Source organism: Petromyzon marinus, unplaced genomic scaffold (assembly GCF_048934315.1).
Source record: "Petromyzon marinus isolate PM22_M1 ecotype Great Lakes invasive population unplaced genomic scaffold, UKy_Petmar_22M1.pri1.0 PM_Scaffold_17, whole genome shotgun sequence".
In the NCBI taxonomy this organism is placed as follows: Eukaryota; Metazoa; Chordata; class Hyperoartia; order Petromyzontiformes; family Petromyzontidae; genus Petromyzon; species Petromyzon marinus.
Genome location: NW_027423135.1, coordinates 955,826 through 971,983, shown reverse-complemented (window position 1 = coordinate 971,983; position 16,158 = coordinate 955,826). Strand labels below are relative to the sequence as shown.

General features: G+C 50.2%; 1 protein-coding gene across 1 annotated transcript in view; it reads right to left on the bottom strand.

The window, feature by feature from the left end:
• The window catches only part of LOC142922782 (uncharacterized), a 45,336-nt gene extending 33,671 nt beyond the window's left edge, over positions 1–11,665 (bottom strand). Inside the window, exon 1 of the mRNA XM_076063686.1 lies at positions 11,226–11,665. The gene's annotated coding sequence lies outside the window, so the exon portion shown is untranslated. The remainder of the gene's footprint in view (positions 1–11,225) is intronic.
• Positions 11,666–16,158: the final 4,493 nt, after the last annotated feature.

Genomic DNA, 16,158 nt, shown 5'->3' with positions numbered 1-16,158 from the left:
ACCCGGCGCTCCGCTCGCTGTTGTGAGCGTCGCTCCTCCGCCCTCCGTTGTTGTTGGAGGGCGACTGCCTCCAACTGCCCAGTAGCATCCTTCACGAGCCTCCTCCACAGAGGCCGATCTTGACACCGCTGGTACCAGTCATCGGCAAGTCCACTCAGCTCCACGTCCTCCTGTACCACATCACTCCATCTCTTTTCTAGCCCGTGCCGCGCCCGCTTAGCCCCCTCAATCCGGCCAAACAAAAGCTGTTTCGGCATGCGGTGGCTGGGCATGCGGGCTACATGACCCAGCCATCGCAGCCTTGCCTGCCGGAGGAGCTCACCGATGGGACCCTGCCCAGATCTTTCAAGGATTTGTGAGCTCCTCACACAATCCAGTCTGGTTAAACCCAGGATGGATCGTAGGCAGGTCAGCCTAAATGTTTCTAACCGGCGAAGATGTTCCATTAGGGGGGTCCACGTTTCGCAAGCGTAGAGAAGGGAGGGAATGACCGTGGCCGAGAAGACCTGAAGCTTAGTGCGGAGCGACAGACCAGGTAGCTTCCACACAGCGTTACGCAACCGATGAAAAGATATTGCCGCTCGACTGATTCGGAGTGAGACCTCTGCTGTTAAACTGGAGCCAGTCATAAGCACACTGCCCAGGTATGGGAAACTCTCCACTCTCTCCACAACTGCCCCATCACCGATTGGGAGTTGTGGGGGTGGAGTGTCCGATGGTACAAAACACCCAGGCAGGTGCTTAGTTTTGGTGGGGCTGATGGTAAGGCCCCACCTCTTAGTGGCACGCTCCAGTCTCAGCAGCAGCGTCTCCAACTCCTCCTCTGACTGAGCAGCTATTACCAAGTCATCAGCATACATAACGTGGTTGAGCAATAGGGAGCCATCCCTTGACCGCACCCTGACACACACACACACTGACACACACACACACTGACACACACACACACTGACACACACACACACTGACACACACACACACTGACACACACACACACTGACACACACACACACTGACACACACACACACTGACACACACACACACTGACACACACACACACTGACACACACACACACTGACACACACACACACTGACACACACACACACTGACACACACACACACTGACACACACACACACTGACACACACACACACTGACACACACACACACTGACACACACACACACTGACACACACACACACTGACACACACACACACTGACACACACACACACTGACACACACACACACTGACACACACACACACTGACACACACACACACTGACACACACACACACTGACACACACACACACACTGACACACACACACACTGACACACACACACACACTGACACACACACACACACTGACACACACACACACTGACACACACACTGACACACACACACACACTGACACACACACACACACACACACACTGACACACACACACACACACTGACACACACACACACACACACTGACACACACACACACACACTGACACACACACACACACACTGACACACACACACACACACTGACACACACTGACACACACACACACACACACACACTGACACACACACTGACACACACACTGACACACACACACACTGACACACACACTGACACACACACTGACACACACACTGACACACACACACACACTGACACACACACTGACACACACACACACACTGACACACACTGACACACACACTGACACACACACTGACACACACACTGACACACACACTGACACACACACTGACACACACACTGACACACACACTGACACACACACTGACACACACACTGACACACACACTGACACACACACTGACACACACACTGACACACACACTGACACACACACTGACACACACACTGACACACACACTGACACACACACTGACACACACACTGACACACACACTGACACACACACTGACACACACACTGACACACACACTGACACACACACTGACACACACACTGACACACACACTGACACACACACTGACACACACACTGACACACACACTGACACACACACTGACACACACACTGACACACACACTGACACACACACTGACACACACACTGACACACACACTGACACACACACTGACACACACACTGACACACACACTGACACACACACTGACACACACACTGACACACACACTGACACACACACTGACACACACACTGACACACACACTGACACACACACTGACACACACACTGACACACACACTGACACACACACTGACACACACACTGACACACACACTGACACACACACTGACACACACACACTGACACACACACTGACACACACACACTGACACACACACTGACACACACACACACACTGACACACACACACACACACACACAGACACACACACACACACACTGACACACTGACACACTGACACACACACTGACACACACACTGACACACACACTGACACACACACTGACACACACTGACACACACACTGACACACACACTGACACACACACTGACACACACTGACACACACTGACACACACTGACACACACTGACACACACACTGACACACACTGACACACACTGACACACACACTGACACACACTGACACACACTGACACACTGACACACACTGACACACACACTGACACACACTGACACACACACTGACACACACTGACACACACTGACACACACTGACACACACACTGACACACACACTGACACACACACTGACACACACACTGACACACACACTGACACACACACTGACACACACACTGACACACACACTGACACACACACTGACACACACACTGACACACACACTGACACACACACTGACACACACACTGACACACACACTGACACACACACTGACACACACACTGACACACACACTGACACACACACTGACACACACACTGACACACACACTGACACACACACTGACACACACACTGACACACACACACACACTGACACACACACACACACTGACACACACACACACACACTGACACACACTGACACACACACTGACACACACACTGACACACACTGACACACACACTGACACACACACTGACACACACTGACACACACACTGACACACACACTGACACACACTGACACACACACTGACACACACTGACACACACACTGACACACACACTGACACACACACTGACACACACACTGACACACACACTGACACACACACACACACTGACACACACACACACACACTGACACACACACACACACACTGACACACACACACACACACACTGACACTGACACACACACTGACACACACACTGACACACAAAGAGAAAGATCCCCCGTATAGCCTTAACAGACTGTAGGGGCAAGTGCTGTTAGCGAGCACCTATGAAGGCCGGAACGGTACACGAGGGGGTGGGTGGCCAGCACCACGCCCGACCGCCTTTATCTCCCCAGTGGCAATGTTTACACACCGCACCAGGTACTCATTTGAGGCTGAGTCGACCTAGGGGAGGCCCAGGACCGGTTCAGTTAATCGTCGCTGGTGTTGGCCGTGAGCGGGAATCGAACCCGGGTCGCCAGGTTCATAGCGCAGCGCGCTAACCGCTACACTATCGCTCCCCACACACTGACACACACACTGACACAAATACACTGACACACACACTGACACACACGCACTGACACACACACACTGACACACACACTGACACACAGTGGCACACACACGGACACACACACACTGACACACACACTGACACACACACTGACACACACACATTGACAAACACACACTGACACACACACACTGACACACACACTGACACACACTGACACACACACACACACACTGACACATCCACCCAGAAACACACACACACACAGAGAAACGCACACAAATAAAAACACACACACAGAAACACAAACACACACACAGAAGCACACACACTAAGAAAAACACACATATATACGTAAATACACACACACACAGAAATATATAAAAAGACAAAGATCTCCCGTCTAGCCTGAACAGATTTGTTTTGTCGGGCAAGTGCCGTAAGCGAGCAGCTGTCAAGGTCGCTACGACTCAAACACACAAAACATAAACACATGAACACACATGAACACACACACACACACTAGCACAAACACACAGACACACAAACACACACACGCAGAACACACAAATACATAAACACTCACACACGTAAACACTCACACACATAAACACTCACGCACATAAACACACACACACACATGAACACTCACGCACATAAACACTCACACATATTAACACACGCAAATACATAAACACTCACACACATAAACACACACACACATAAACACTCACACACATAAACACTCACACACATAAACACTCACACACATAAACACTCACACACATACACACTCACACACATAAACAAACACTCACGCATACAAACACACACGCACACAAACACTCACGCACACTAACACTCACGCTAATAAACACTCAAACACACATAAACACTCACACACATAAACAAACACTCACCCACATAAACACTCACAGACATAAACACTTACGCACATAAACACTCACACACATAAACAAACGCTCACGCACGTAAACACTCACACACGTAAACACGCACACACACGTAAATACACACATAAACACTCACACACATAAACACTCACACACATAAACACTTACACACATAAACACTTACACACATAAACACTCACACACGTAAACACTCACACACATATTAACACACGCAAACACATAAACACTCACACACATAAACACTTACACATATGAACACTCACACAAATGAACACTCACACACACAAACACTCACACACATAAACACTCACATACACTCACACACATAAACACTCACGTACATAAACAAACACTCACGCACACAAACACTCACGCACATAAACACTCACACACATAAACAAACACTTACGCACATAAACACTCACGTACACAAACACTCACACACATAAACAAACACTCACGCACATAAACACTCACGCACACAAACACACAAACACTCACACGCATAAACACTCACACACATAAACACTCACGCACACAAACACACAAACACTCACACACATAAACACACACACAAACACTCACGCACACAAACACTCACGCACATAAACACACACGCACACAAACACTCACGCACACAAACACTCACGCACACAAACACTCACGCACACAAACACTCACGCACACAAACACTCACGCACACAAACACTCACACACATAAACACGCACACACATAAACACTCACACACACACTCACACACATAAACACTCACACACACACTCACACACGTAAACACTCACACACATAAACACTCGCACATATTAACACATGCAAACACTTAAACACTCACACACATAAACACTCACACATAAACACACACGCACATAAACACTCACGCACAAAAACATTCACACACACGTAAACACTCACACACATAAATACTCACGCACATAAACACTCACACACATAAACACTTACACACACACTCACACACACGTAAATACACACATAAACACTCACACACATAAACACTCACACACACAAACACTCACACACATAAACACTCACACATATTAACACACGCAAACACATAAACACTCACACACATACACATTCACACACATGAACACTCACGCACACAAACACTCACGCACATAAACACTCATGCTAATAAACACTCACACACATAAACACTCACACACATAAACAAACACTCACACACATAAACACTCACACACATAAACACTCACGCACACAAACACACACACACACAAACACTCATGCACACAAACACTCACGCACACAAACACTCACACACACAAACACTCACACACACAAACACTCACACACACAAACACTCACGCACACATTCACACACATAAACACTCACACACATACACACTCACACACATAAACACTCACACACATAAACACTCGCACATATTAACACATGCAAACACTTAAACACTCACACACATAAACACTCACACATAAACACACACGCACATAAACACTCACGCACAAAAACATTCACACACACGTAAACACTCACACACATAAATACTCACGCACATAAACACTCACACACATAAACACTTACACACACACTCACACACACGTAAATACACACGTAAACACTCACACACATAAACACTCACACACACAAACACTCACACACATAAACACTCACACATATTAACACACGCAAACACATAAACACTCACACACATACACATTCACACACATGAACACTCACGCACACAAACACTCACGCACATAAACACTCATGCTAATAAACACTCACACACATAAACACTCACACACATAAACAAACACTCACACACATAAACACTCACACACATAAACACTCACGCACACAAACACACACACACACAAACACTCACGCACACAAACACTCACGCACACAAACACTCTCACACACAAACACTCACACACACAAACACTCACACACACAAACACTCACGCACACAAACACTCACACACACACTCACACACATACAAACACTAACGCACAAACACTCACACATAAACACACACACATACAAACACTCACGCACACAAACACTCACGCACACAAACACTCACGCACACAAACACTCACGCACACAAACACTCACACACATAAACACACACGCACACAAACACTCACACACACAAACACTCACGCACACAAACACTCACGCACACAAACACTCACGCACACAAACACTCGCGCACACAAACACTCACGCACACAAACACTCACACACATAAACACACACGCACACAAACACTCACACACACAAACACTCACGCACACAAACACTCACGCACACAAATACACACGCACATAAACACTCACGCACACAAACACTCACGCACACAAACACACACGCACACGAACACTCGCGCACATGAACACTCACACACATGAACAAACACTCACACACACAAACACTCACGCACACAAACACTCACGCACACAAACACTCAAGCACACAAACACTCACACACATAAACACACACGCACACACTCACACACACAAACACTCACGCACACAAACACTCACGCACACAAACACTCAAGCACACAAACACTCACACACACAAACACACACGCACACACTCACACACACAAACACTCACGCACACAAACACTCACGCACACAAACACTCACACACACAAACACTCACGCACACAAACACTCACACACACAAACACTCACACACACACTCACACACGTAAACACTCACACATAAACACATACGCACACAAACACTCGCACACACAAACACTCACGCACACAAACACTCACGCACGTAAACATTCACACACATAAACACTCACACACACAAACACGCACACACGCAGAACACACAAATACATAAACACATAAACACACACATACACACACTAAAAAACAAAAAGCAAAGATCCCCCGTGTAGCCTCTAATAGACTGCAGGGGCAAGTGCTGTTAGCGGGCGGCACCTATGAAGGCTACCGGCACTGTGGCACACGAGGGGGTGGGTGGCCAACACCACGCCCGACCGCCTTTGTCTCCCCCATATATTGCCAACTTCCTTACGGCGTACGTACACCACGCACTCCGGATCGTGGACATTTCGTCGTTTTTATTTAGTGGCATCATCGATGAACCGAGTGGCTTGGCAAAACGAACCGTTAAAAACCGGTTCGAGTTGGGGTTTTTTTTGGTGTCTGTGTGTGTCGCACATCCCGAAACGTCGTTCAATGTCTATCGCACGCCAAACGGTGCCGTTTGTTGTCGTCCGTCCGTCCGTACTTCCGTGCGTGCGCGCTACAGTCGGCGCTAACCGGTTCGTGAACTTTGGAAACCGGTTACCGATCTTACAAACGGGTACCGGTTACAAATAATAAATATATACAACGTACCCGTGTGTGTGTGTGTCACTGTGTGTGTGTGTCACTGTGTGTGTGTCACTGTGGGTGTGTGTGTCACTGTGTGTGTGTCACTGTGTGTGTGTCACTGTGTGTGTGTCACTGTGGGTGTGTGTGTCACTGTGTGTGTGTCACTGTGTGTGTGTCACTGTGTGTGTGTCACTGTGTGTGTGTGTGTGTCACTGTGTGTGTGTCACTGTGTGTGTCACTGTGGCTAAACACAACAACGAGCGGAGCGCCGGGTGGCTAAAGCACAGCAGGTTGGCACAGTAGGGGGCACAGGTGGTGCACCAGCCAGTCATCTCAGTCATCTCAGTCAGTCGACCCGTGGCACCTGGGTCTGCCCCATGACCTCCTGCCAGCGGGCGTTCGACACTTCACGTGGCCTCAAGGTGCACATGGCCTGGCACAAGCGTCGTGGTGACGTCACCGCCACTTGGTGGCGAATGGCGGTTGTTGTTGTGTCTGTGTGTGTGTGTCTGTGTGTCACTGTGTGTGTGAGTGTGTGCGTGTGTGTGTGGTGTGTGTGTGTCACTGTGTATGTGTGTGTGTCACTGTGTGTGTCACTGTGTGTGCGTCACTGTGTGTGTGTGCGTGGGGAGCGGTGGGTGTAGTGGTTAGCGCTACGCTGCGCTACGAACCCGGCGACCCGAGTTCGATTCCCGCTCACGGCCGACTCAGCCTCAAATGAGTACCTAGTGCTGTGTGTAGTAAACATCACCACTGGGGAGACAAAGGCGGTCGGGCGTGGTGCTGGCCACACACCTCCTCGTGTGCCACAGTGCCGGCAGCCTTCATAGGTGCTGCTCGCTAACAGCACTTGCCCCTGCAGTCTGTTAGAGGCTACACGGGGGATCTTTGTCTGTATCTACCTTCACAGGTGCTGCTGCTACTCGTTACTAACAGCACTTGCCCCAACAGAGGCTACACATGCACACACGCACACACACAACAATAACAGCAACAGCCGCCATTCGCCACTAAGTGGCGGTGACGTCACCACGACGCTTGTGCCAGGCTATGTGCACCTTGAGGCCACGTGAAGTGTCGAACGCCCGCTGACAGGAGGTCACGGGGCAGACCCAGGTGCAACAGGTCGACTGACTGAGATGACTGGCTGATGCACCACCTGTGCCCCATACTGTGCCAACTTGCTGTGCTTTAGCCACCCGGCGCTCCGCTCGTTGTTGTGAGCATCGCTTCCTCCGCCCTCTGTTGCTGTTGGAGGGCGACTGCCTCCAACTGCCCAGTAGCATCCTTCACGAGCCTCCTCCACAGAGGCCGATCTTGACACCGCTGGTACCAATCATCGGCAAGTCCACTCAGCTCCACATGCTCCTGTACCACATCACTCCATCTCTTCTCTAGCCCGTGCCGCGTCCGGTTAGCCCCCTCTATCCGACCGAACAAAAGCTGTTTTGGCATGCGGTGGCTGGGCATGCGGGCTACATGACCCAGCCATCGCAGCCTTCCCCGCCGGAGGAGCTCACCGATGCGACCTTGCCCAGATCTTTCAAGGATTTGTGAGCTCCTCACACAATCCAGCCTGGTTAAACCCAAGATGGATCGTAGGCAGGCCAGCCTAAATGTTTATAACCGGCGAAGATGCTCCATTAGGGGGGTCCACGTTTCGCAAGCGTAGAGAAGGGAGGGAATGACCGTGGCCAAGAAGACCTGAAGCTTCATGCGGAGCGACAGACCAGGCAGCTTCCACACAGCGTTACGCATCCGATGAAAAGATATTGCCGCTCGACTGATTTTGAGTGAGACCTCTGCTGTTAAACTGGAGCTGGTCATGAGCACACTGCCCAGGTATGGGAAACTCTCCACTCCACAACTACCCCATCACCGATTGGGAGTTGTGGGGGTGGAGTATCCGATGGTACAAAATACCCAGACAGGTGCTTAGTTTGGTGGGGCTGATGGTAAGGCCCCACAGCTTAGTGGCACGCTCCAGTCTCAGCAGCAGCGTCTCCAACTCCTCTGAATGAGCAGCAATTACCAAATCGTCGGCATACATAACGTGGTTGACCAATAGGGATCCATCCCTTGACCGCACCCGGGCATCGATCAGCCTCCCATTATATCTGTACCAAATGGAAATTCCCCCGGTACAGGTATTGAAGGCTTCACGAATTACGTGGTCAAAATAGATGTGAAATAATGTGGGAGCCAGAGGACATCCCTGTCGCACCCCAAGGTGTACAGGGAATGGCTCTAACTCCGGGCCACGAAGTTTTTTACCGGGGCCCGCTCACCATCATGAAGGTCCTTAATGATCGTGAGCAGAGGGTCAGGGACTCCGAAAGCACGAAGGACAACCCACATCCCAGGCCTACTGATGGTATCATATGCCTTGACCAGGTCAATAAAGCAGATATGTAGGTCTTGTTGGAATTCCCTACATCTCTGCTGTAGCAGAAGGACAGAAAATATGGCATCTGTGCAGGACTGCCCTTTCCTGAAACCGCATTGGGGCTCCGCAAGCCTCTCCTCAGCGTGCCTGGCAAGGCGATATTGAATAATCCTTGCCAGGACCTTTCCCGGCACACTGAGGATTGAGATGCCCCTGTAGTTGTTACATTCTGTGCGGTCCCCCTTCTTAACGAGGGGGACCACCAAGGCATCCTTCCAGTCCTGCGGAACCCGTCCAGTGGTCCAGACTGTTGTTGTGATGTAATGTAGGGCAGTCTTTGCACAAACGCCACCCTCCCTTAGCATTTCGCTTGGGAGATCATCTCTGCCCGGTGCCTTTCCTGGTCTCAGACTCTGGATCGCCTTCAGTACTTCCCCAACAGATGGCACTTCAGCCAGCCACTCACAGGGGGTGACTTCTTCTTCTAATATTTGAGGCACCGCAGCCTCAGCAGGGTCATCCCCACGATGTTTTCCTGGCTGAGGGATGTCCCCTCCCCAGGACCTCAGAAATGCTCAGCAAATCTACAAACACACACACGCACACACGCACACACACGCACACGCACACACATACACGCACACACACGCACACACAAGCACACACACGCACACACACGCACACACACGCACACACACACGAACACACACACGCACACACACGCACACACGCGCACACACACACACGCGCACGCACACACACGCGCACACAAACGCACACACGCGCACACACACACGCACACACATGCACACACGAACACACACACACACGCACACACACGGACCGATGTATAATGATATTACCTGGTCGTAGTTGAGATCGTCTCTGCCCGGGACGGAACCTCCCTCACTCCCTCGGCTGCCCGCGCCTCTCCATCAGTCCAATCGCCACCACCACCACCACCTTCATCTCCAATGCATTCACAACATCTCTCTCCTCCTCCTCCCGTGTCTCTCTCTTCTCTCTCTCTTCTCTCTCTCCGCCTCGCTCTAGGCAGGGGCACAGACACTCATCTGCTGGATGAACACCGCCTCGCGCCCCGTGACGCTCACGGGGCCCAGTGGACCATACTTCACCTCGCTGGTCAGTGCGAGGATTTTCTCCTCTCTCGGGCTCTCTCGCACCTCTCTCTCTCTCTCTAAGATGCCCCCATCTGTCTTTGTATCTCTCCCTCCCAACTACCTCCTCCTCCTCCTCCCTCTCTCCAACTCTACCTCGGTCTGTCGTTCTCTCTCGCACCTCTCTCTCTCTCTAAAGCACTCCCCTCCTGCTCCCCCTCTCTCCCTCCCCCCCTCTCTCCCCCTCTCTCCCCCTCTCCTCCCCCCCCCCCCGCCTCTCCCTTCTCCGTTTCTCTCCCCACTCACTCCTCCCCTCTCTCCACTGAGAACACACGCAGGAGTAGAGACATCACCACCATCACCATCATCATCACCACCACAGTGATCTCCATCCAGCAGTGGATAGACCGTGGCGGTGATGATTACACTGAGAGACAGAGGAACACGTGCACTAGAGAACACACGCAGGTTACAGACATCACCATCATCATCACCACAGTGATCTTCATCCAGCAGTGGATAGACCGTGGCGGTGATGATTACACTGAGAGACAGAGGAACACGTGCACTAGAGAACACACGCAGGTTACAGACATCACCATCATCATCACCACAGTGATCTTCATCCAGCAGTGGATAGACCGTGGCGATGATGATTACACTGAGAGACAGAGGAACACGTGCACTAGAGAACACACGCAGGTTACAGACATCACCATCATCATCACCACAGTGATCTTCATCCAGCAGTGGATAGACCGTGGCGATGATGATTACACTGAGAACACGTGGACTTGAGAACACACGCAGATTACAGACATCATCACCACCATCACCACAGCGATCTTCATCCAGCAGTGGATAGACCGTGGCGGTGTCAAGACCGGCCTCTGCGTAGGAGGAGGTCTTCATAGGTGCTCGATAACAGCACTTGCCCCAACAGTCTGTTGAAAGCTATACGTGGGATCTTTGTCTTTGTGCATGTATACATGTGTGTATTTATGTATATGGGTGTGTGTATTGGTGTGTGTATGTATGGGTGTGCGTACAGTGAGGGAAAAAAGTATTTGATCCCTTGCTGATTTTGTACGTTTGCCCACTGACAAAGAAATGATCAGTCTATAATTTTAATGGTAGGTTTATTTGAACAGTGAGAGACAGAATAACAACAACAAAATCCAGAAAAACGCATGTCAAAAATGTTATAAATTGATTTGCATTTTAATGAGGGAAATAAGTATTTGACCCGTCTGCAAAACATGACTTAGTACTTGGTGGCAAAACCCTTCTTGGCATTCACAGAGGTCAGACGTTTCTTGTAGTTGGCCACCAGGTTTGCACACATCTCAGGAGGGATTTTGTCCCACTCCTCTTTGCAGATCTTTTCCAAGTCATTAAGGTTTCGAGGCTGACGTTTGGCAACTCGAACCTTCAGCTCCCTCCACAGATTTTCTATGGGATTAAGGTCTGGAGACTGGCTAGGCCACTCCAGGACCTTAATGTGCTTCTTCTTGAGCCACTCCTTTGTTGCCTTGGCCATGTGTTTTGGGTCATTGTCATGCTGGAATACCCATCCACGACCCATTTTCAATGCCCTGGCTGAGGGAAGGAGGTTCTCACCCAAGATTTGACGGTACATGGCCCCGTTCATCGTCCCTTTGATGCGGTGAAGTTGTCCTGTCCCATTAGCAGAAAAACACCCCCAAAGCATAATGTTTCCACCTCCACGTTTGACGGTGGGGATGGTGTTCTTGGGGTTATAGGCAGCATTCCTCCTCCTCCAAACACGGCGAGTTGAGTTGATGCCGAAGAGCTCCATTTTGGTCTCATCTGACCACAACACTTTCACCTAGTTGTCCTCTGAATCATTCAGATGTTCATTGGCAAACTTCAGACGGGAATGTATATGTGCTTTCTTGAGCAGGGGGACCTTGCGGGCGCTGCAGGATTTCAGTCCATGGTGTAGTGTGCTACCAATTGTTTTCTTGGTGACTATGGTCCCAGCTGCCTTGAGATCATTGACAAGATCCTCCCGTGTAGTTCTGGGCTGATTCCTCACCGTTCTCATGATCATTGCAACTTCACGAGGTGAGATCTTGCATGGAGCCCCAGGCCGAGGGAGATTGACAGTTCTTTTGTGTTTCTTCCATTTGCGAATAATCGCACCAACTGTTGTCACCTTCTCACCAAGCTGCTTGACAATGGTCTTGTAGCCCATTCCAGCCTTGTGTAGGTCTACAATCTTGTCCCTGACATCCTTGGAGAGCTCTTTGGTCTTGGCCATGGTGGAGAGTTTGGAATCTGATTGATTGCTTCTGTGGACAGGTGTCTTTTATACAGGTAACAAGCAGAGATTAGGAGCACTCCCTTTAAGAGTGTGCGCCTAATCTTAGCTCGTTACCTGTATAAAAGACACCTGGGAGCCAGAAATATTTCTGATTCAGAGGGGGTCAAATACTTATTTCCCTCATTAACATGCAAATCAATTTATAACATTTTTGACATGCGTTTTTCTGGATTTTTTTGTTATTCTGTCTCTCACTGTTCAAATAAGCTTACCATTAAATTATAGACAGATCATTTCTTTGTCAGTGGGCAAACGTACAAAATCAGCAGGGGATCAAATACTTTTTCCCTCACTGTATGTATAGGTGTATGTATGTATAGGTGTGCGTATGTATAGGTGTGTGTATGTATGTATAGGTGTGTGTATGTATAGGTGTGTGTGTATTGGTGTGTGTATGTATGTATGTATAGGTGTGTGTATGTATAGGTGTGTGTGTATAGGTGTGTGTATGTATAGGTGTATGTATGTATAGGTGTGTGGATGTATAGGGAATACCAACAAGACCTAGGATTATTCAACATCGCCTTGCCAGGCACGCTGAGGAGAGGCTTGCGGAGCCCCAATGCGGTTTCAGGAAAGGGCGGTCCTGCACAGATGCCATATTTTCTGTCCTTCTGCTACAGCAGAGATGTAGGGAATTCCAACAAGACCTACATCTCTGCTTTATTGACCTGGTCAAGGCCTATGATGCCGTCAGTAGGCCTGGGCTCTGGGTTGTTCTTCGTGCTTTTGGAGTCCCTGACCCTCTGCTCACGATCATTAAGGACCTTCATGATGGTGAGCAGGCCCGGGTAAAACTACGTAGCCGGGAGTCGGAGCCATTCCCTGTACACCTTGGGGTGCGACAGAAATGTCCTCTGCCTCCAACATTATTTAACATCTATTTTGGCCACGTAGTTCATGAAGCCTTCAATAGCTGTACCGGGGGAATTTACATTTGGTACAGATATAATGGGAGGCTGATCGATGCCCGGGTGCGGTCAAGGGATGTCTCCCTATTGGTCAACCACGTTATGTATGCCGATGATTTGGTAATTGCTGCTCATTCAGAGGAGGAGTTGGAGACACTTCTGCTGAAACTGGAGCGTGCCACTAAGATGTGGGGCCTTACCATCAGCCCCACCAAAACTAAGCACCTGCCTGGGAATTTTGTAGCATCGGACACTCCACCCCCACAACTCCCAATCGGTGATGGGGCAGTTGTGGAGAGAGTGGAGAGTTTCCCATACCTGGGCAGTGTGCTTATGACCGGCTCCGGTTTGGCAGCAGAGGTCTCACTCCGAATCAGTCGAGCGGCAATATCTTTTCATCGGTTGCGTAATGCTGTGTGGAAACTACCTGGTCTGTCGCTCCGCAAAAAGCTTCAGGTCGTCTCAGCCACGGTCATTCCCTCCCTTCTCTACGCTTGCGAAACGTGGACCCCCCTAATGAAGCATCTTCGCCGGTTAGAAACATTTAGGCTGGCCTGCCTACGATCCATCCTGGGTTTAACCAGGCTTGATTGTGTGAGGAGCTCACAAATTCTTGAGAGATCTGGGCAAAGTCCCATCGGTGAGCTCCTCTGGCAGGAAAGGCTGCGTTGGCTGGGTCATGTAGCCCGCATGCCCAGCCACCGCATGCCTAAACAGCTTTTGTTCGGCCGGATCGAGGGGGCTAAACGGGTGCTGCACGGGCTAGAGAAGAGATGGAGTGATGTGGTACAGGAGGACGTGCAGCTGAGTGGACTTGCCGATGACCGGTACAAGCGGTATCAAGATCTGCCTCTGTGGAGGAGGCTCGTGAAGGACGCTGCTGGGCAGTTGGAGGCAGTCGCCCTCCAACAACAACGGAGGGCGGAGGAGCGACGCTCACAACAACGAGCGGAGTGCCGGGTAGCTAAAGCACGGCAGGTTGGCGTAGTAGGGGGCATAGGTGGTGCATCAGCCAGTCATCTCAGTCATCTTAGTTAGTCGACCCGTGGCACTTGGGTCTGCCCCGTGACCTCCTGCCAGCGGGCGTTCGACACTTCACGTGGCCTCAAGGTGCACATGGCCTGGCACAAGCGTCGTGGTGACGTCACCGCCACTTTGCGGCGAATGGCGGTTGTTCTTGTGCAGTAATTATCATCGCCACTGGGGGAGACAAAGGCGGCTGGGCGTGTTGCTGGCCACCCACCCCCTCGTGTGCCACAGTGCCGGTAGCCTTCATAGGTGCTGCTCGCTAACAGCACTTGCCCCTGAAGTCTGTTAGAGGCTACACGGGGGATCTTTGTCTGTGTCTACCTTCACAGGTGCTGCTGCTACTCGCTACTAACAGCACTTGCCCCTGCAGTCTGTTAGAGGCTACACGGGG